This window comes from Podarcis cretensis, assembly GCF_951804945.1.
Source record: "Podarcis cretensis genome assembly, chromosome: 8".
Taxonomy (NCBI): Eukaryota; Metazoa; Chordata; class Lepidosauria; order Squamata; family Lacertidae; genus Podarcis; species Podarcis cretensis.
This window is the reverse complement of record NC_137177.1, coordinates 17,024,240-17,045,840: the sequence shown is the minus strand read 5'-3', so window position 1 is coordinate 17,045,840 and position 21,601 is coordinate 17,024,240. Positions and strand designations below refer to the sequence as shown.

At 44.5% G+C, this 21,601-nt stretch overlaps 1 pseudogene across 1 annotated transcript; it reads right to left on the bottom strand.

Moving 5' to 3' along the window:
* Positions 1 to 974: 974 nt before the first annotated feature.
* Positions 975 to 5,289, bottom strand: LOC307221555 (interferon-inducible GTPase 5 pseudogene; annotated as a pseudogene). The gene is made up of 2 exons (XR_013844041.1): positions 5,023 to 5,289; positions 975 to 3,234 (listed from the first exon to the last, which is right to left on the bottom strand). The product of XR_013844041.1 is annotated as an interferon-inducible GTPase 5 pseudogene (transcript).
* Between the last annotated feature and the right edge of the window lie 16,312 nt (positions 5,290 to 21,601).

The window sequence follows — 21,601 nt, the reverse complement described above, 5'->3', positions numbered from 1 at the left end:
CTGGTGTTAAAGAAGGACAGAACTTTCTTTATGTATGCAACAGCAGCAGCAAGAATTCTCATAGCAAAGCATTGGAAGACACAAGATGTACCCACTCTGGAAGACTGGCAGATGCAAGTAATGGAGTATATGGAGATGGCGGAAATGACCGGCAGAATCCGAGACCAGGGCGAAGAGTCGGTGGAAGAAGATTGGAAGAAATTTTAAATTTATTTACAGAAACATTGCAAAATGTTTGAATGTGAATGATGTTGGAATGAAACAAAGTGGTTCTAGCAATATGATTAGAAGTTAAAATATGTGAGGAAAAATAATTAAGGGTAGAATAAGAGGGTATGAATTTGCTGAACAAATTTGTAAATGGAATACAAAAAAGGGAGGTGTGAGGAAGTCATGAAAATAAGTTAATGAGTGGTACGATATTTGAAAGAGTGATTTTTAATTTTTTCTTTTTAAATTTTGGCTTTTGTCTTTTTGTCTGTTTGTCTGTTTTTGTTTTTTAAACTTCTTTTTGTAAAAACTTAATAAATATTATTAAAAAAACAAAACAAAACAAAGAAAGAATAAGAAGCACCTATCTGGAGTTATTTGTGGCAGGAGGACACCCAAAACTCCCTCTCCTCCTACTATGTTGAAGATGAACCAGTCTTTCTCTGTTTCATAGCATCCTAAAATACAAGGAAATTTGTGGGTATGTGTATGCTTACTTCCTGAGGAAAAACCCTCCCCAAAGGCTCAGGCTTCCCCTACCCACCCACCCAGCTGGTGAAGAAAAGAAAAGATTGATCATTACAGCAAGGAGGCTGAGAGAAAACAGGCTTGTGGTTCAGGTTAGGACACCTAAATTTGGACTGTTGCCTGCAGCTTTCCCATGCCTGGATTAAATGATTTTAGAATTAGAACAGTTGGGGAAATAATTGCAGTAGGGAGGATTCAGAAAAAAACATTTCTTAAAATTTTGATATTTATTATTTAATTGAGATTAAGTAAATAAGGGAAAAGGAAATAATAGAAATCAAAGGAGGCAGAGAATATATTAAAACATTTTTAAAAGCAGCAATAACTAAATAACCATAAAATATATTAAAGGCTACAAAACTATATAGTATATTTTTGAATGGATAAGCATATCTCGCAGGATCCCATCCAAGACGATATCTGTGTTACATCTTGTATAATTTCAACTGCTTCAGATTTTGATATCTCCTCATTAATATCAGTAACTTTTTGATTCAGGGCTGTAATTTTAAGATTCACCTTTGCTAAATTATCCTTCAGACATTGATTCTGCATCACAATTTACTTAAGCCTATCAGCAATAGAAGCCATTTCTCTTCTCTTCTTTTCCCGATTCTTTATGTTTTGCTGCTGCAAATTTGCTGCATGTCGGAGGAGGAGAAGTAGAGGAGGCCACGGTTTGATCTTTGCCATCTTTTTTTTTATTTGCCTTGGATGATATCCATCACTTTAACACTGACAGGTAGGAGATAAGGAACCTCTTAACTAGCCAAAAATCACCCAGGCAGGCTACTAATTAAGCATTGTTACAATAGGACTTCCATATGTCTGGGATTCATTAGTTAGATGTAGCGTCCAGGCAGAATTTTCAAAAATTGGTAAAAGTGTCTGTGAAAACATATGGAAAAAGATGGCAACCGATGTCAGAAGTGTTGGCCTTTTTTTGGTGAATTTCCTTAAAAATAGCTCAAAAACTTTTTTTTTTTTGAGATTTTGCCAAAAAAAGCTCATCAACGTTGCCTCCCGCCCAGCGAAAAGCTCAAATACATTTGTGTCAGGATTTTCACTTTTTGAAATACGGCAACCCTACGAGTGCTGAGCTGAAGAGTAATAAAGGGAGCGATTGGTTTATGCTGTGGTAGAAAGATGAGATTATGCATGTTGTACCTGGATGTCTCTTCCCAGGTAGATGTATTGGCTGTTTACTTGCGTCTCTTGGGCTCAGCAGCCTTTGCCAGAACTTTCTCTGCATCTTTCACAGCGTTTTCCAGGAAATTCTTCAGCAAGTAGAATGTGGTAGCAAAAGAACTGCCCCCACCATAGAGAGACCCTAACACAGGTATGAAATCCAGAACCAGCTCTACCGCTGTGATTGTTCCCCATATTAGTGACCTCTTCAAGATATCCATGACGAATTCTCTCGTGATATTACTGGTGCTTGGGGTATGTTCAATAACAGATTTCAACTCCTCAACAGGTTTCCCCACACGATTTGCTAGTATATTGAGGGAATCTTCATCCAAGCCAAAAACTTTGCAGATCTCCCTCATTGTCACAGCCACAATGGCAATGTCACAACCAAGCGAGAGGAATGGGAGAGGAATCAACCCAACAGAACAACTCACCATGGCTTTTTCCCATATCAGGCTCTCCATAGCAGCCTTTTTCTTTTTAATGCTATCTTTTGTTAAAATTGGAAGAGACATAATTAAAACATCTCTCTTGATTTCATCCTGTTCCTTTTCAAAGGTCTCTTGAAGGAGGGGGAAATCATACTTGCGCAAATTCCAATTTGATATCAGAAAGACCCTTGGAGAAGACTCACCTAACGCCTTCAATTTCTCATAGCTTTCTTTCCGTATAATGTCAAGAGTCTTCTCCTCACACAGCATCTTCTCATGGATGTCCCCCTCATAGATGCGTTTTGACTTCCAGTTGTTTTCTATATCAATATCCACTTTGCTGCGCACATAGTAGAATTTCTTCTTATTTTTACGGATCTCAAGAGCCAAATTGGTTTCATGTATAGTGAAGCGATCTGAGGCGATGATGATGAAAAAATCATACTTGCTGAAATTGACCTTCTTTAGGTATTCCTCTGCATTAGATCCATTGTATCCAAATCCTGGTAGATCCCAAATTTTGACTTTGGGGAATGCAGGGTGTGTATATTCTTGTGGCACCATTGTTGTTTCTGTCAACCCCGTCAGAGCTGCACCCTCTTCATCATCTGCCATTCCCCGCAGGGCATTGACAAAAGATGATTTCCCAGCACCTGATCTTCCTGTGATGGCAATTTCCAACGTGGCGTTATTTAATAAATTTGACTGCTCTTTAGCTTCAGCTGAAACAGCTTCAAATGTTTTTCTCTTGAAAGCAGACTTCACTTTAGCAAGGTCTATTCTTAAGGTTTCTGTTGTTGCAACATATTGTTTTTCTGTTGTTTTTGTTGTTATGGCAGGATCCATGACAGTGATTCCTTGTGGCTCAGTTTATCTGAGAAAGAGAAGAAAACTATAATAGTTAAATGATAGCCTTCAACACACTTATATGGACATATTTAGAATCCATGTTTTATGGGGGGAAATCAATTTACATAGGACATATCTCTAAGACCAGTGGGTTGTTTGAGCAGCAGTTGGTAGTATTTCAATAAAGTGAAGTATTGTTCCTGTTGTCAATCTCACAAAAATCTATATGTGCATGCATTCACACAAAACCCTTAAAACATGTTTATGTGGGATGTGGATCTTTTTTTGAACTCAAATTATTCATTCCTCTAGAGATGTGTCTAAAGGAAGCATTTACACCTCACTAAAGATTCCCTTTTTTTGGCTAAAACTTTGGATAAAACACTTCATAAATAAATAAGTTAATGCACTGTGCATATCCCTTGTATATTCTGGCCAAGTCTTGCCCTGCCACTTTTACAAAAGTCACCAGTAAAAAGAATGTTCTTAAAAATGTCATGGGGGGGGGGGAGGTGAAAAAAAGGAGCCAGATGGTTGAAATAAGTGATGCAGAAAGAGCCCAGAAATATTCTTAAAGGCAATGCTCAATACTGGGGGAAATATCCACATGGAGCTCTTTACTCAGCGATGACTCACTGAAATTAATAACCATGCCTAAGATCCATTAATTTTAATAGGTCTACTCTGAGTAAATGTTAGTTGAAGACAACCCATAATCAGCAACATTATCTTGTCCTTAAAGCTATATACATATAATGAATGAATGAATGAATGAATAAATAAATAAATAAATGAAATACAGCTATAGGAAAAAAGAGCTATGAGAAAGTCACAGAATCATAGAACTGTAGAGTTGGAAGGGACCCTGAGGATCATCTAGTCGAACCCCCTGCAATGCAGGAATAGTCAGCTGGTCCATACAGGAATCGAACCTGCAACCTTGGTGTTATCAGCACCATGGTCTAACCAACTGAGCTACCCAGGCTCATCAGGCAGCACCTACACAGAACCAAGAGAAGCTCCAGCATCTTCTGCCCTGCCCCGAACCCTTGCCATGCAGTTTTTCTAATCAGAAGTGGTGCACAGATACCATTTTTACACATCAGCAAGTGCTGGGAAGCAGCCGTGTTCCTGCTGCATTCTTGTAGGGACTGGGGGGGTGTCTGCAGAGGGATATATTGAATTAACACGCAAAAGGGTGGCAGGGCAGTTATTTAAATCTCTTGTGCTTTGCTTGTGCACTAAGGGGATGCCCCGATGGTCTCTGCCTCTTCAGCACTCAGGGCATTGTTTGCAGGATAGTAGTTGCTGTATTCCTCTGTTCTGCACCCCATTCCCTGCTCTGACAAAGCGGGTGGGGTCATGAACTGCATTGCAATGCTAACAGACCTCTTTTATTAAACTCGGGCGCGGGGGGGGGGACCCTTGCTCCCTGGTGATGCCATGTCATTTATTCCCTTTGCCGCGGGGAAGAAGGGCAGCCTTCTCGAACATCATTGTTAACAATAATATTATTGTTAATAATATGATATGATATATGATATATGATATATGATATATGATATGTGATATATGATATGTGATATATGATATATGATATATGATATCACAATAGCTATAATGTAATGGTTAACATAATAACAATAAAAAGGTGAAAAATAACAATAAAAAGGTAAAAGGTAAACAACAACAGCAACAGCAATTGTTTCTGCCACCCCCACCAAGCAAGGAGCTCAGAGTCTCCTTTAACGCAAACAAGCTCAAAAAGAAACGGAAATCATTCTAGATCGAGGGAAAAAGTTCAACTCCTTACCTCCTGCCGGATCGATTTTTTGCAGCCAAGCTCAGTCGTCTTTGCTTCGAGGTTTCTCGCGCTTTTCTCTTACCTTCTCTCATTGTGTGCCTCTCTTTTATACCCTCTCTCCCTCCTGATCGTCACACTTCTAAAAGCAAAAAAGAAAGCGAAGGTAACCAGCGAGGATGAGATAAGATCGCAACAAATAGCCGAAGCCGCATTCCTGGCCAGAGGGAGCTCCAAGCAGCCCGTTTGCCAGCGGGGATGCTGCCTTTTCGGGGAAGTCCCAAAAGATCACCTGTGGAAGCATCCCATGGAAGTAATCCTTCACCTCTGCTGCTGTTGCCTCTGTGCCAGTCTCAGCAGCACCTGAGTTTTTTGCAGCGTGGCATTGAAGAAAGAGGGCTGCTTAGAGCCCAGCCTTCGTACTACTGCAGTGTAGAATATTTGCAAAGGAAATATTCCTAGATTTTTCCTAGAAATTTTTAAAAAACCTTCTTGTTAATAAGTTGCATTCATTGGTGTGCTCTGAGCATGAGTAATGTTGGATAAAATCCTTAGGCTGGGGTGTAAATGGCAGGCTGGGGGAGCAGAGCAGCGCTATGAGGAGAATTCGGCTGATCAGGACACGTGGCGTCCATGGTTGCACAACCAGACCAGCATGTGCAGTGCATCAGATGCGCACTGGGCACAGACTTATTAATATAAGAATGCAATGACAACAAGGTTCTGCCTCATGTCTGAAGTGTGTCAAGTTCTTTCTTCTAACCTGCTCTCTGAATAGACCTCTCCTGTTATTTGCATTAAAAAGATGGGGGTTGGGGAAGTGAAAGGATTGTATTAGCATGTGCAGAGATACTTTGTTCTGCTTAGGGAGCCCTTTCAACACTAACAGGAGAGAGTGTGAGCAGCTGAAGTGAGAAGATAAACTATCCTCTCCTCCTCTCCTCAAACAACTGTTTGTCAAGGATCTTGAGGAGCAAGTAAGTCTTAAGAGAGGTCCTTCAACGTCTTTCCCTCCCAGCCTGCTTTCCCCTTGCTCAGCTGGCAGGCTTGTGATCCCAATGATGTTTGATCTCCTGCTGCTCTGAAGCTTTTCCCTAAGATTAATAGCAGCATTGCGGGGAGAGGGATTATCATCAGAATCATGGGATGGGGAGGGAAAGTTTCAAACTGGGGAGCCTCTGAGAGTGCTTAAAAGGAGGCTGGACAGCAGAAGTTAACAGTTATCTGAAGCCCACCATACCCGATTGCCCATGCAACAAGGCAAACTATCTGGAACTTCCCCTTCTCCCCCCTCCAACATGGCTGATCAGTGGAAAGGTACATTGTAAGCCACATAAGACTAGGCAGTGGGACAAAAGCAGTCTGAGGGGTGCAAATGGCATGCTTCTGAAGCAAAGTTAGAAAACCTCCCTCTCTCTCTGCCGAGCAGTGGCAAGAGGCTGTGGGGTTCCTGGCATGCACCCAGGGTCTGTGGTCCTTTGGAGAACTGAGACATGGCAGGGGTGTCTTTTGTCATCACTTATGGGATGCTGTCAAGCTTCCTGAATAATCTAGCTGAGGATGCTGAAAGGGTTCGAAAGAAAGCCCTAGGACTGGAAGAGTGTGAGGCAGAGCATCTCAGGGCCAAGTAGAACTGGCATAAGACATGATGCAACCCAAGGTGGGGTTGTAGGAGCTGCTGCTGCTGCTATGGCAAGTCTTCCCACTTTGGCACCCCTTTTCTTACCCATTTTGGCTGGTTCTAGAGACAATGGAGCAGACCCTATAGCTGATTTGCCTTACCGCAATACAACACAATCAAGCTTTTAAAAATAGGAATAAAAAGCAACAAGACTGGCCCGTATGGGCAGGGGTACCTTCACCTTTACCTTAAAATTATTTTGTTAGATGATAGTAGGCAGTAATCAAAATTACTGTAGAAGTTGAAGGGTAGGTATTTTGGGCATATAGCTTTTTCCTTTCTGAGGCTGCAGATTTTGTGGAATGTAATCTTGCTTTTCTTCGATAATGGAGAAAGCTTAGGAAAAAATACCTCCTTCAAAGGAGAATTTGGGAATAAATATCCATTCCTTTGAGCACCCCCCCCCTTTCATTTGACCCATATAATATTTTGCTTCCTGCCAAATTCTAGCCTTGCTGATTCAGGCAATTATAATTTAGTTAAGACTTAGTAAAGGTTTCTCAGCCTTAACAATATTTTAAATTGGTAATGGTAACTTTTATGATGTTTTTATGTTATTAACCTCATTTATCTTATTTTCTGTAGTGCTCAATTAAGTTCCACCAAGTAAAGGAAATGTGTTTGCTACGTGCCTGAAGACTCATCCTTGAACACTGAATTTTCTATGTTGATATGAAGGGGGGCTAATTCTCCTCTTCAACATGACAGTTGTCATAAAGGGAACTGAGATGAGAAATTTGATTGCTGCTTTGTAGAAATCGAGCTTAGATTTCCCCCTGAACAAAGCAAAACTGTCACACTGCCCGTTCTCTTCTCCCCTTTTTACTTTCAAAATGCTTTGCTGACACTAATGCAGCAGCCCCTCTTTTCTCCCTTGCTTTGCAGAAGAGGGTCATCTCTCAAAGGGAGACATTCTGGGTTAGGTGGCTGGGGAGAGTTGCCTGCACCAACATGTTTCCACAGGGGCTAGAAATTGTTTTAAAACATAGTTAAAAGTTTGAGATTCATAAAGTAAGGATTTCCACATTTTTTCACACAACAACAAACTACCCCAAACTATTGTAATAGGTCTTAATGGTGTTTGATATCCTTACTGCCTGTCTCGCTGCCCAGCAGTTTCCTTGCCTGAGCCAAAAGAACCTCTCAGAGAAGAAGAGTTTGGATTTGATATCCCGCTTTATCACTACCCAAAGGAGTCTCAAAGCCGCTAACATTCTCCTTTCCCTTCCTCCCCGCAACAAACTGTGAGGTGAGTGAGGCTGAGAGACTTCAGAGAAGTGTGACTGGCCCAAGGTCACCCAGCAGCTGCATGTGGAGGGGCACAGATGTGAACCCAGTTCCTCAGATTACGCAGATTACGAGTCTATCGCTCTTAACCACTACACCACACTGGCTCTCAGGGCGGGTGTTGAGGATTCATAGACTGCTGGTTTTGGGAGACTTCAGCATCCATGCCAAGGTGACCAGCTCTGGGATGGCTTAGGACCTCATAGCTGCCATGACAACCATGGGGCTGTCCCAACATGTCAGCAGCCCAACCCATGTGGCAGGCCACACTCTGGACCTTGTTTTCTCAACTGGGCAAGAAGAGCATGATCTGAAAGGGGGGCATAGTGACATCAGTCCCTTGTCATGGTCAGATCACTTCCTGTTGAGATTTAGGCTTTCAGCACCTTTCCCCCTCTGCAGAGCTGGGGGACCTGTTAGGATGATCCACCCTCAGAGATGGCTTTGGGGGATTTCCCGTCATTCCTTAGTACCCAGTCAGATACGTGATAGAAGAAGAAGAAGAAGAGAAGAGTTTGGATATGATATCCTGCCTTTCACTCCCTTTAAGGAGTCTCAAAGCGGCTAACATCCTCCTTTCCCTTCCTCCCCCACAACAAACACTCTGTGAGGTGAGTGAGGCTGAGAGACTTCAAAGAAGTGTGACTGGCCCAAGGTCACCCAGCAGCTCCATGTGGAGGAGCGCAGACGCGAACCCGGTTCCCCAGATTACGAGACTACCACTCTTAACCACTACACCACACTGGCTCTCAGGTACATTGGGTTCAGCTTAGGTCATTTATGTTATCATCTGACACTCCTCAATTCTACCCAAGCCTCTTGTTTTCTGTATAGGACTAGATTTAGAGAGTATTTATGTGTGTGTTATGTATTAAGAGCATGTATTAATAAACTTAGGGATGTGGGTGGCGCTGTGGATTAAACCACAGAGACTAGGGCTTGCCAATCAGAAGGTCAGCGGTTCGAATCCCCGCAATGGGGTGAGCTCCCGTTGCTCGGTCCCAGCTCCTGCCAACCTAGCACTTCGAAAGCACGTCAAAGTGCAAGTAGATAAATAGGTACCGCTCTGGTGGAAAGGTAAACGGCATTTCCGTGCGCTGCTCTGGTTCGCCAGAAGCGGCTCATTCATGCTGGCAACATGACCCGGAAGCTGTACGCCGGCTCCCTCAGCCAATAAAGCGAGATGAGCTCCACAACCCCAGAGTTGGCAATGACTGGACCTAATGATCAGGGGTCCCTTTACCTTTACGTTTACCTGTTAATAAACTTTCATGCCAGAAGTGGCTCATTCATGCTGGCCACATGACCCGGAAGCTGTACGCCGGCTCCCTCAGCCAATAAAGCGAGATGAGCGCCGTAACCCCAGAGTCGGCAATGACTGGACCTAATGGTCAGGGGTCCCTTTACCTTTACCTATTAATAAACTTTCATGCTGAATGAAATTTTCCTTGGTTCGAGAAGTCCTTCTTCATCTTTCCAGCCAAACCTGAAACCAAGGACTGACGATACCAACCCATGCTCTCCAAAAGGAGCTGGCTCCACAAACAGTGGTGGAGCTAGGTGCTCTGGCTCCTGGGGCAGGGCTAGCCGCCCACGGGGACAGGGTGAGCGTTCCAGGGGGGTGCTGAGAGGCCTTGGGTCCCTTTGCTTCCCTTCCCCCATTCATCTCTCAGCCCCCCAACAGTCTCCTCTGCAACCCCAATCACCCTAGAGCCTCCCCTTCACCCAAAAGACTCACCACCCCAGTGGCCTCCCAAGACAAGCATGGAGAGGAGATGAGATGAGGAGGAGAGACAGAGAGAGGGGCCTTTTCCGGACTGCTCTAGGGAGCCCAGCTCTCCCACTCCCCTTAACCCTTATGTGGTCGCACCACTCGGAGATTCCTGGCCAGGGGGAAATTGCGCAAGGCACTGGGAGGGATCCAGATCTCACCATGAGATCCTGCTAGATTCAGGATATGACTCGGCAATGCTTGGCTAGGCTCCCATGCTGGGAAAGGGGCATACATAGGGGCCAACTCCAACGGGCCAACTCCTAGGGGCCCAGCTACCTTGGGGTGTGTGATGACGTATCGCAAGAGCGATAGGTGGAATGGGCCAATAGTGGCGCAGTGGCGCGATCTGCCGGGGGGGGGGGAGGTTTGTCATGCCCCCCCCCCGGGATGACACCCGGGGCGACTGTCTCCAACGCACCCCTTCCTATGTCCCTGACCACAAAGTGTGGCAGTGGGTGCTAAGCAGTTAGCACAACAGTGTGTTAATGCAACGTGACTACTACGATTGGAATGTAATAATGGAGGGATGCAATCTATTTCAGAGAAACAGACCAGACAAGAAAGGAGGAGGAGTGGCGTTATATGTCAGGGATGTGTATGCCTGTGAAGGGATCCAAGATTTAGAACCTCAAAGCCAAAGTGAGAGCATTTGGGTCAAAATTAAGGGAGAGAAGAATAACAGTGACCTCATTGTGGGAGTTTACTATAGATCCCCAAGCCAAACGGAGGACATAGATGATGCCTTCCTGGAACAGATGGCCAAGCATGCAAAAGGAAGGGAGATAGTAGTAATGGGGGACTTCAATTACCCAGATATTTGCTGGATGTCAAACTCAGCCAAGAGCATAAGGTCAAACAGATTCCTCACTGGCCTTGCAGACAACTTCATTGTCCAGAAAGTGGGAGAAGCAACAAGAGGAACAGCCATTTTAGATCTGGTCCTAACCAATGTTGATGACCTGGTTAGTGGGGTAGAAGTGGAAGGATCATTAGGTGCGAGTGATCATGCTCTTCTGAAGTTTACTATACAGCAGAAAGGAGCAGCCAAGCATACTAGGACTCAATTTCTTGACTTTAAGAAAGCCGACTTCATAAAACTTAGGGAAGTGCTGGGTGAGATCCCATGGACAGTAATACTAAAAGGAAAGGGAGTTCATGATGGCTGGGAGTTTGTTAAGAGGGAGATAGTAAAAGCACAACTTCAGGCAATACCAATGAGACGGAAATATGGAAGGTGCCTAAAGAAGCCAGGGTGGCTATCTAAAGAACTTTTAACTGAGTTAAGATTAAAAAAGGATGTGTACAAAAAATGGAAAAGGGGAGAAACCACCAAAGAGGAATTCAAACAAATAGCCAGCACGTGTAGACACAAAGTCAGAAAAGCTAAAGCACAGAATGAACTCAGGCTTGTTAGAGAGGTTAAAAGCAACAAAAAAGGCTTTTATGGGTATGTTCGTAGCAAAAGGAAGACAAAGAAACAGTGGGGTCACTCAGAGGAGAAGATGGTGAAATGCAAACAGGGGACACAGAAAGGGCTGAACTCCTCAATGCCTTCTTTGCCTCAGTCTTCTCCGATAAAGAAAACAATGCCCGACCTGAAGAATTTGGAGCAAATGATTCAGCAGAGGAAACACAGCCCAGAATAACTAAGGAGATAGTACAAGAATACTTGGCTAGTTTAGATGTATTCAAGTCTCCAGGGCCAGATGAACTGCATCCAAGAGTATTAAAAGAACTGGCAGATGTGATCTCAGAACCACTGGCAGTCATCTTTGAGAATTCCTGGAGAACAGGCGAAGTCCTGGCAGACTGGAGGAGGGCAAATGTTGTCCCTATTTTCAAAAAGGGGAAAAGAGAGGACCCAAATAATTACCGCCCAGTCAGTCTGACATCAATACCAGGGAAGATTCTGGAGCAGATCAATAAGCAAACAGTCTGTGAGCACCTAGAAAGGAATGCTGTGATCACCAATAGTCAGCATGGATTTCTGAAAAATAAGTCATGTCAGACTAACCTGATCTCGTTTTTTGACAGAATTACAACCCTGCTCGATGAAGGGAATGCAGTAGATGTAGCCTACCTTGATTTCAGCAAGGCATTTGACAAGGTGCCCCATGATATTCTTGTAAAGAAGCTGGTAAAATGCGGTCTTGACTATGCTACCACTCAGTGGATTTGTAACTGGCTGACTGACCGAACCCAAAGGGTGCTCATCAATGGTTCCTCTTCATCCTGGAGAAGAGTGACTTGTGGGGTGCCACAGGGTTCTGTCTTGGGCCCGGTCTTATTCAACATCTTTATCAACGACTTGGATGATGGACTCAAGGGCATCCTGATCAAATTTGCAGATGACACCAAACTGGGAGGGGTGGCTAACACCCCAGAGGACAGGATCACACTTCAAAACGACCTTGACAGATTAGAGAACTGGGCCAAAACAAACAAGATGAATTTTAACAGGGAGAAATGTAAAGTATTGCACTTGGGCAAAAAAAATGAGAGGCACAAATACAAGATGGGTGACACCTAGCTTGAGGGCAGTACATGTGAAAAGGATCTAGGAGTCTTGGTTCACCACAAACTTGACATGAGCCAACAGTGTGACGCGGCAGCTAAAAAAGCCAATGCAATTCTGGGCTGCATCAATAGGAGTATAGCATCTAGATCAAGGGAAGTAATAGTGCCACTGTATTCTGCTCTGGTCAGACCTCACCTGGAGTACTGTGTCCAGTTCTGGGCACCACAGTTCAAGAAGGACACTGACAAACTGGAACGGGTCCAGAGGAGGGCAACCAAAATGGTCAAAGGCCTGGAAACGATGCCTTATGAAGAACGGCTAAGGGAGCTGGGCATGTTTAGCCTGGAGAAGAGGAGGTTAAGGGGTGATATGATAGCCATGTTCAAATATATAAAAGGATGTCACATAGAGGAGGGAGAAAGGTTGTTTTCTGCTGCTCCAGAGAAGCGGACACGGAGCAATGGATCCAAACTAAACATTAGGAAGAACTTCCTGACAGTAAGAGCTGTTCGACAGTGGAATTTGCTGCCAAGGAGTGTGGTGGAGTCTCCTTCTTTGGAGGTCTTTAAGCAGAGGCTTGACAACCATATGTCAGGAGTGCTCTGATGGTGTTTCCTGCTTGGCAGGGGGTTGGACTCGATGGCCCTTGTGGTCTCTTCCAACTCTATGATTCTATGATTCTACTTTAGTGACACCTGCCTTCCCATCATTATTCAATCAGGAGGCAAGCTGAGTAAACAGAGGAGCTCTTATTTCAATCTTGGCCCATGAAGGGGTCCAATTTGGCCTCCGATCACAATATTTTCCAAACCACGTCTACCTGCCAAACAGCTGCCATCAGCTGATGGGCAGGTGCATGGTGTTGGATTCTAGGTTGGCTCCAGGTGTCGGCTAAGACAGCAGGGAATGGGTGCAGGCAGTGAAAGCAGAAGGATTTAATATCGCAATTATCAGCTGTTAAATCCTGTTCTGTATGGCTGTGAGTACCTGCTCACACAGAGCCCCATTTTTTGCAAGAGCTGGATGCAAGAGGAAAAACACAGTTGTTGTTGTTGTTGTTGTTGTTGTTGTTGTTGCTTTTGCTGCTGCTGCTGCTGCTGTTTTTAAACACCCTATGGATTCAATATTAAGTCATATGGCTAATGGTGTTTGAGTTTTATTTTACAACCTAATCAGCAGGACCTTTTATTGCCCATCTAAAGACTGCTGAATCTCCCTTTGAATGAAAAGACAAGTAGTTTGCATTCTAAAAATCTCTTTTATTAATCAAAAGTGTCCCGGGAAATAGTGTTTATTTTTGTGGATTCATCATTGTCACAAACTCTCAGATTTTTCCACTACTGCTGCTTCACTGCTTTGGACAGAATTGGCTGCACCAAACTAGTCTTCCTGTGCGTGCTTAGCTTCTGCTAGTCTGGCTGGAGAGATTTCCTTTTGTTTTTGTTCTCCAAATGGTTTACAATGAAGAGGAAACAGAGCCACCCATTTTAGGTTTCGCTTTCTCAGAAATCAGCCATTTGAACAGAGCTGTGTGCTGGTGAGCAGCCAGGAATTGCGTGTCAAGACCCCGCAGCCACCCTTTCGTTGAGAAATAACTCAAACAAGGACACGGATATTAGGTTAATGTTATTGGGCAAAATTTTGGCCACAAATTTATTGATTACAGAATGTGAGTGGTAATTGCTTAGGCATTGAATGGCCCCGACTATATCTGACTCCTGCCCGATGCGCAGGAAGTCCAGTAAGGGTAAACCTCCGGAAGGGGAAGCCCTTTTGAGCTCCCCCTGGTGTTCCTGTTGGGGTTGTGTCATGGTCATCGGCCAGCCATATATCATTCCCCCAATTGGAAAGGGGTATGACATCATCATGAAATAGTGCCATCATGGTGAAAACTATGGAAGGGTGCGTGATCACCCAGCCACCCAACGTGATCACCTTCTGTGAGACAGAACGATTCAAGTGTTTTCGGCCATGATCTGTTGCGGCTGGAGAATTGCTGCCACACCAAATGCGTCTCTCCAAGAGCAGCGACCAAAAGAGAGTCATTTTCGGGAAATTCAGCGCAAGATTGTCCTAGTCCTATTTGATATTGAAGAGCAAGTCCACGCCTTTCCGGCAAGGCAAATCGTTCTCAGCCAGCTGCAAAACCAAAGCGTTGGGGGGGGGGCATGTGCATCCACCCTGGCCTTCACAATTGGCATCGTCTCTGCCCAGCGCATCCCATGTGCGATGGAAAACCCAGCTGGCACCCCTGGCCACTAGCTGCTGCCTGTTCCCAGGCCCAATGGACGATACTGTGTCCCACAATCCAAATTTCTATGCAGTTTGTCCCTGAAAAGCAAGAAAATGACAGAGAAGTGTAAGTGATAGGTCTGTTTTAAATTTTGGAGTTGTCGCGGATATAACTTTTGTACGCGTTGGATTGCCAGCGTCCCATGTCTTTTATTCTGTCCACTGGCAAACCCCAGTGGGCTGCCATTGTGGTGGGCCCGATCCAAAAAGAGTGGTGTTTGAGTTTTATTTTACAACTTGATCAGCAGGACCTTTTATTGCCCATTTAAAGACTGCTGAGTAAAAGCTATGGTTTTCCCAGTAGTGATGTATGGAAGTGAAAGCTGGACCATAAAGAAGGCCGATCGCCGAAGAATTGATGCTTTTGAATTATGGTGCTGGAGGAGACTCTTGAGAGTCCCATGGACTGCAAGAAGATCAAACCTCTTCATTCTTAAGGAAATCAGCCCTGAGTGCTCACTGGAAGGACAGATCGTGAAGCTGAGGCTCCAATACTTTGGCCACCTCATGAGAAGAGAAGACTCCCTGGACAAGACCCTGATGTTGGGAAAGATGGAGGGCACAAGGAGAAGGGGACGACAGAGGACGAGATGGTTGGATAGTGTTCTTGAAGCTACCAGCATGAGTTTGACCAAACTGCGGGAGGCAGTGGAAGACAGGAGTGCCTGGCGTGCTCTGGTCCATGGGGTCACGAAGAGTCGGACACAACTAAATGACTAAACAACAGCAAAGACTGCTGAATCTCCCTTTGAATGAAAAGACAAGTAGTTTGCATTCTAATGTAGTAAACAAAAATCTGCCCTTTTCCCTTATGGGATTTTTAAATTGTTTTAATTCATTTCACGGGGGAAAAAAGATTTTTATTGTTTGCAGCTTCCCAAGGAAGCTCAATGACATTCTTTTTTTGCTTTTCGCCCCTTCCTTTTCTAACTGTCTTTAAGTCCCCCCCCAAAATCCTGCCCCTTACAGGATATCCTGTCTACAGATATCTTACTACAGACCCAATGATGAAAAAGCAACAACAACCCCTCAACCCAATTCCCCAATTCCTCGTGACCACAAGACTACTTATTACCTGCAACAACAACAGACACCTGAGTTTTCAAAGTGGCCACAGCAAGTTCTTTCAAAGGGTATAGACTGATGGAGGAGGGAGGCTGACAAAGGGGGAGGGGGGAGTTGAATTGCAAGGACATTCTCTCACTTTTTAAACCTCAACACTCTGTGCTCCAGGACTGAAAAGGTGTGTAAAAGATCACGATTGCCTCAAAATATGCAACTGATAATTAATTAGTTTGTTGTGTGATATTATGTAGGAATGCTAAAATGTGTCTGACAGTATGTTCTTTCCACAAAGGGGGGACCCAATTATTGTGTGTACTGTAATTGTTTTTATATTCAATGTTATTGCTTACATCAGTGGAGGATTCTCATGCATTTTGAGCCTTCTAATAGATCAGGCTATTGCATAATCCAGTATTTAGATTAGATCATGTTCCACCTGGCACACTCTGCAGTGTGCCAACCTTCCACACCCAATTTAAAATGTGCTAAAACTCATTTATTTTTGTTCTCCAAATGGTTTACAATGAAGAGGAAACAGAGCCACCCAGTTTAGGTTTCGCTTTCTCAGAAATCAGCCATTTGAGCAGAGCTGTGTGCAGGCAAGCAGCCAGGAATTATCAACAACAGGACATTTAGTCCTAAATACATTGCTGTGCCAATCTATTGTTTGTGGATCATAACACATTGGTTTAATCAGAGGTCAGCAAACTTTTTCAGCAGAGGCCAGTCCACCATCCCTCAGACCTTGTGGGGGACCAGACTATATTTTTTTTTTTTTGGGGGGGGGGGAGAATTCCTATGCCCCACGAATAACCCAGAGATGCATTTTAAATAAAAGGACACATTCTACTCATGTAAAAACCCGCTGATTCCCAGACCGTCTGTGGGCCAGATTTAGAAGGTGAATGGGCTGGATCCGGCCCCCGGGCCTTAGTTTGCCTACCCATGGTTTAATGCATCTCCCTCCTCATCTCCATGAAGTTCCACACATAGCCCGCTTCCCAGACTTAGATCTTGGCTTCAGAGGAATCTGGAAGGTCCCAGTCAGAACCAAATCACATTTCAAGTTGCTTTGTCGCATTGTTGTTGTTGTTGTTGTTGTTGTTGTTGTTGTTATTCAGACCCATGTAAATGTCAAAACAGACAACCAGATGCCTGTGGGAAACTGGAAAGCAGGACCTAAGCACAAAAATATTTTCCCCTTCGGTGGTCTCCAGCAACTGGTGTTCAGATGCATTGCTGCCTCATACTGGGGAGACAGAGTAGCGCCATTGTAGCTGGAAGCTACCGCTTGCCAACAAATGGTTGATGAACACCAATGCACTTTCATCTCAAAACCCACATCTTTAAAAGAGGTTTTGCCCAATGTATTTTTGCATATTATTTCAGGACACCTGCGCCACAACCAGCTGGGCTATGATGGGGGGGGGGATGATGGCACACAGTGCTGGTGCACCTGTGCCATACCCTCCAACATTTCTCTGACAGAAATAGGGACAGCCTTACAGAGCTGTATGGAAGTGAGAGCTGGACCATCAAGAAGGCTGATCGCCAAAGATTGATGCTTTTGAATTATGGTGCTGGAGGAGACTCTTGAGAGTCCCATGGACTGCAAGAAGATCAAACCTATCCATTCTGAAGGAAATCAGCCCTGAGTGCTCACTGGAAGGACTGATCCTGAAGCTGAGGCTCCAATACTTTGGCCACCTCATGAGAAGACTCCCTGGAAAAGACCCTGATGTTGGGAAAGATTGAGGGCACAAGGAGAAGGGGACGACAGAGGACGAGGTGGTTGGACAGTGTTCTCGAAGCTACAAACATGAGCCTGACCAAACTGCGGGAGGCAGTGGAAGACAGGAGTGCCTGGCATGCTCTGGTCCATGGGGTCACAAAGAGTCGGACACAACTAAACAACTAAACAACAACAACAAACAGAGCTTTAGCTAGGTGATCTTGAGACCCTGGCAGAACTGTCTAGATTGTGCCCCCTAGCCACGGACAAATTGGCTCTTCTTTCTGTCTCTCCTCCAACCCCCCCCCCCCCAGCACCCATTCAGTTCAATTCCTCACACACTTCACCTTGTAATGAATTCCCTTTTGTAATGAATTCTGATTGAAGGAGACCAAAACAGAGAGAGGACACCAAGATGGGGAAGGCTGACCTAGATGATGGTATATAGGCGTCTCCTCACTTACTTGCGGGTTATGTTCCAGGGCCTTGTGTGCATAAGTGAAGTCGCATAAAGTGGGGAGCACCCCACTTTAATAGGGAGGAGTGCATGGGAGCCGGCTCCTTGGGGTCAAGGTTCCTTTGCCCCTCCCTAAAATATTTGAGAAGGCTGCCCCCCATGTTAATGGGCATTGCCATTCAAATAGTGTGTGTGTGCTCCATCTTGATTATACAGGGCGGTGCTTACCTGCCCCCCCCCCATATATTTTATTCAGGTTGACACTCTTGAAGGAGGGTGAGCAAGACTAGAGAGATAGAGAAGTGACTCCGGAGTACACAGGCTTTGAACTTGGCAACTCCCTCCCCCACGTCCGGAGAGGCAGGGGTGCGAGCAGTGAGGTGAGCTGGGCAGTGTCAGGGGCTGAGGCTGGTGCAGGGGCGGAGGAAGGTGGGTGTGGTAGGGGCGGGCTCCCTGGGTATCACCACTGAGGGGGGGTGACAAAAAGCCAGGCGGCATTCACAACAGGCCTGCAGCACGCCCAAGCCAAGTGTCTCCCTTGGGAGTGCAGCTCCGCCCTGCACCAAACGGTCCACCTGCTGCCTCACCCTCAGCTGGAGTGTGGCTGACTGGGAGGAGGCAGGCAGACTCCCTGGTGGTCCTGCAGATGGTCCTGCCCAGGCTGGCCCCGCCCCATGGGTGGCTGGCCCCGCCCCTTGGCCCCGCCCCAGGCGCCCAATCAACTTGCTCCACCACTGGGCTGGTGTAGCTTCCTGGCCCCGACCCCAAGCGAGTTCTGGGAGAGGCAGAGCTGGTACCTCATGGCCAAATGGGATGGGGCACTGCGGCATGCACAGGGAGACCAAGCGGCGAGGGAGGCAGCTGGGAGCAGTTGCTGCCCAGCATGCCTTCTTCCCCATCCTGCCTGGGCTGTGGGCAGTGAGAGCTGGCCAGACAGGGCGCCTGGCGGAGGGTCTCGGCAGCCGATTTTGCACACACACACCCTGCCTGCGCCTCTGGCAAGGCCCCACCTAGCTATGGCTCTGTGTCCTAAGGAAAACGGGGCATGTTTAGGGAAGCTTTTAATGTTTAATAGGTTATTGCATTTTAGTGTTTTGTTGGAAGCCGCCCAGAGTGGTTGGGGGGACCCAGCCAGATGGGTGGCGTAGAAATAATAAATTATTATTATTATTATTATTATTATTATTATTATTATTATTATTCCAGGGTCAAATCAGAAACCAGGATGGCTTCTGTAAATCCAGCTGACTTGAAGGGTCAGCTGTGAATGGTGGTGGCTGTAAAACTGAGAGGCGGATGTAGCTGTACAGGAAATTCAAGAGCATTTTTTAAAGCTATTTACCTAGGACTTTGTAATAACTATAACGTTGCCCGCACCCCAATTTCTGTAAGAATTTGAGTAAGGAGGAGAGGGAGGTCCTGAATAAGCTTACCACGGCCAAAGACTTGATCACAAGGGTGGCGCAATAGTGCTACTGAATAAAGCAGACTATGTAAAGGAAACTGAGAGCCAGAGTAATACCCACTTCTATTTACCCTTACCTGGTGATCCAACTACGGTGATAAAGAATAAACTTCAGTCCATCCTAGATGAAGCCGTCTTATTAGGCTATATTGATACTTCTGTGGCTGAATTTCTATGTCCCCAGCATATGAGGGTACCTATATTCTATACCCTCCCCAAAATACATAAAAACGTACTGCCCCCACCAGGGAGACCAATATTTTCAGCCTCAGTCTCTCTTCTAGAAAAATTGTTCACACTACATTGATAGCTTCTTGAATCCCCTTACCAAAGAAACACCGTTGTATATCCGTGATACTAAACATGTCATTACCTTAATCGAGAACCTACCCAGCGTAGTATCACAGCCACTTGGGATGTTTCCTCACTATATACCAATGTACCCCTAGATGAGGTGAAGACGCTGATTAAGTAAATGTTAATAGATCATAATCAAACATATCCACCAGCACATTTCCTCATGGAAATTGTATCTTTAATTTTGTACAACAATTACTTCTGTTTTGGGACTAAATATTACATCCAGAAACAGAGTGTGCCTATGGGTTCGAGATGCGCTCCCAGCGTGGCCAATATTTTCATGAGTAATTTTGATTTAGAACACATTTTTCATAATGACCCATATGGAGTATATTTGTTGTTTTATAGACGTTACATTGGTGATTTATTGTTTATATTCACTGAGGATATTTTTGATCGGTTTAATCTGTGGACAAAGGGTCTAAACTCACATTTAAAATTTGAAGGTAAATTCAGTTCTACCCTTTCTTGATTTGGAAATTTACATTGACCAGCTAAAAATCAAGGTTTGCCACTTTTAAAAAAGTACAGATGTAAATTCTTTACTTCATTATAGTTCCAATCATCCAAGACACCTTCAAGATAACCTTCCGTTTGGTCAATTTCTATGGCTCAAAATAAATTCTTCTAATCTGAAGGATTTGAAATATCACTCTGACAAGTTGGTAACCTCTTTCCTAGAATGTGGTTGCCCACGTACATGTTGGGATACTGCCAGGGAGACATAGGCCATCACTGCCTCCAGCCGGACTCCGGACGTCCATCGATCTCCCGTAGACATGCAGTATCAGCAATTAGCGACACGAAGCCTTAGAAAAATACCTTCCACATTCTTAGGCTGGTGCACACTCTATCAGCAGAATTCACACAGCGAAAGTTGCACAGCAGGAGAGCATATTTACAAGTTTATTCAGCGTTAGTCAGAACAAAGAAAAACATGACCGCCTGCTAGCGTGTTCAGGCACCGAGAGAGAAACGAAAGCAATAGCAAAACATAAACATCCTGTGAACAGGAAATACGCAGACTCTGTGACTCACAAAAGCCTGCTCCATTTTAAGGTGGAACGGAAATATCCTAACAGTACAGTGGTGTCCACAGCCATACAAAGAACTAAAACTAAGGAGCTTAAGAACTACCGCCCCATATCTTTGCTTAATGTGGATTATAAAATTTTTGCAGATATTTTGGCTAAAAGACTAAAAAAGGTACTAGTAGAAGAAATCCATAAAGATCAAGCGGGCTTTCTCCCGGGTAGACACTTGTCTGACAATATGAGGAACATAATTAACATTTTAGAAAAACTACAAGTGAATATTAACACCAAAGCAGTTCTGATATTTGTGGACACGGAGAAAGCCTTTGACAATATTTCTTGGAGTTTCATAAAGAAGAATTTACAGGGGATGGTCAAGGTTTTGGGAACGGTATAGGTGCAATTTACTCAGAACAAAAGGCTAAATTAATTGTGAATAATGTAGTGACGGAAGAATTTAAGATAGAGAAAGGAACATGACAAGGTTGCCCAATCTCTCCATTGCTTTTTATATCAGTCCTGGAGGTTCTCTTAAACATGATTAGAAGGGACCAATTGGTTAAATGTATACAAGTCAGAGCTAAACAGTACAAATTGAAAGCATTTGCTGATGATCTGGTATTGACATTACAGGAGCCAGAATCTAGTACTAAAAGAGTACTGGGACTGATCCAAGAATTTGGACAAGTAGCAGGATTTAAGTTGAATAAGATAAAAACCAAGGTTTTAGAGAAAAATCTAACAGTGACTGAGAGAGAGAGGTTTCAGAAGGAGACAGGATTAACACTGGTTAAGAAAGTGAAATACCTAGGGGTAAATATGACTGCCAAGAACGTGAATTTATTTAAGGATAATTATGAGAAATGTTGGATGGAAGTGAAAAAGGATTTAGAAATATGGTCAAATCTGAAGCTATCATTGCTAGG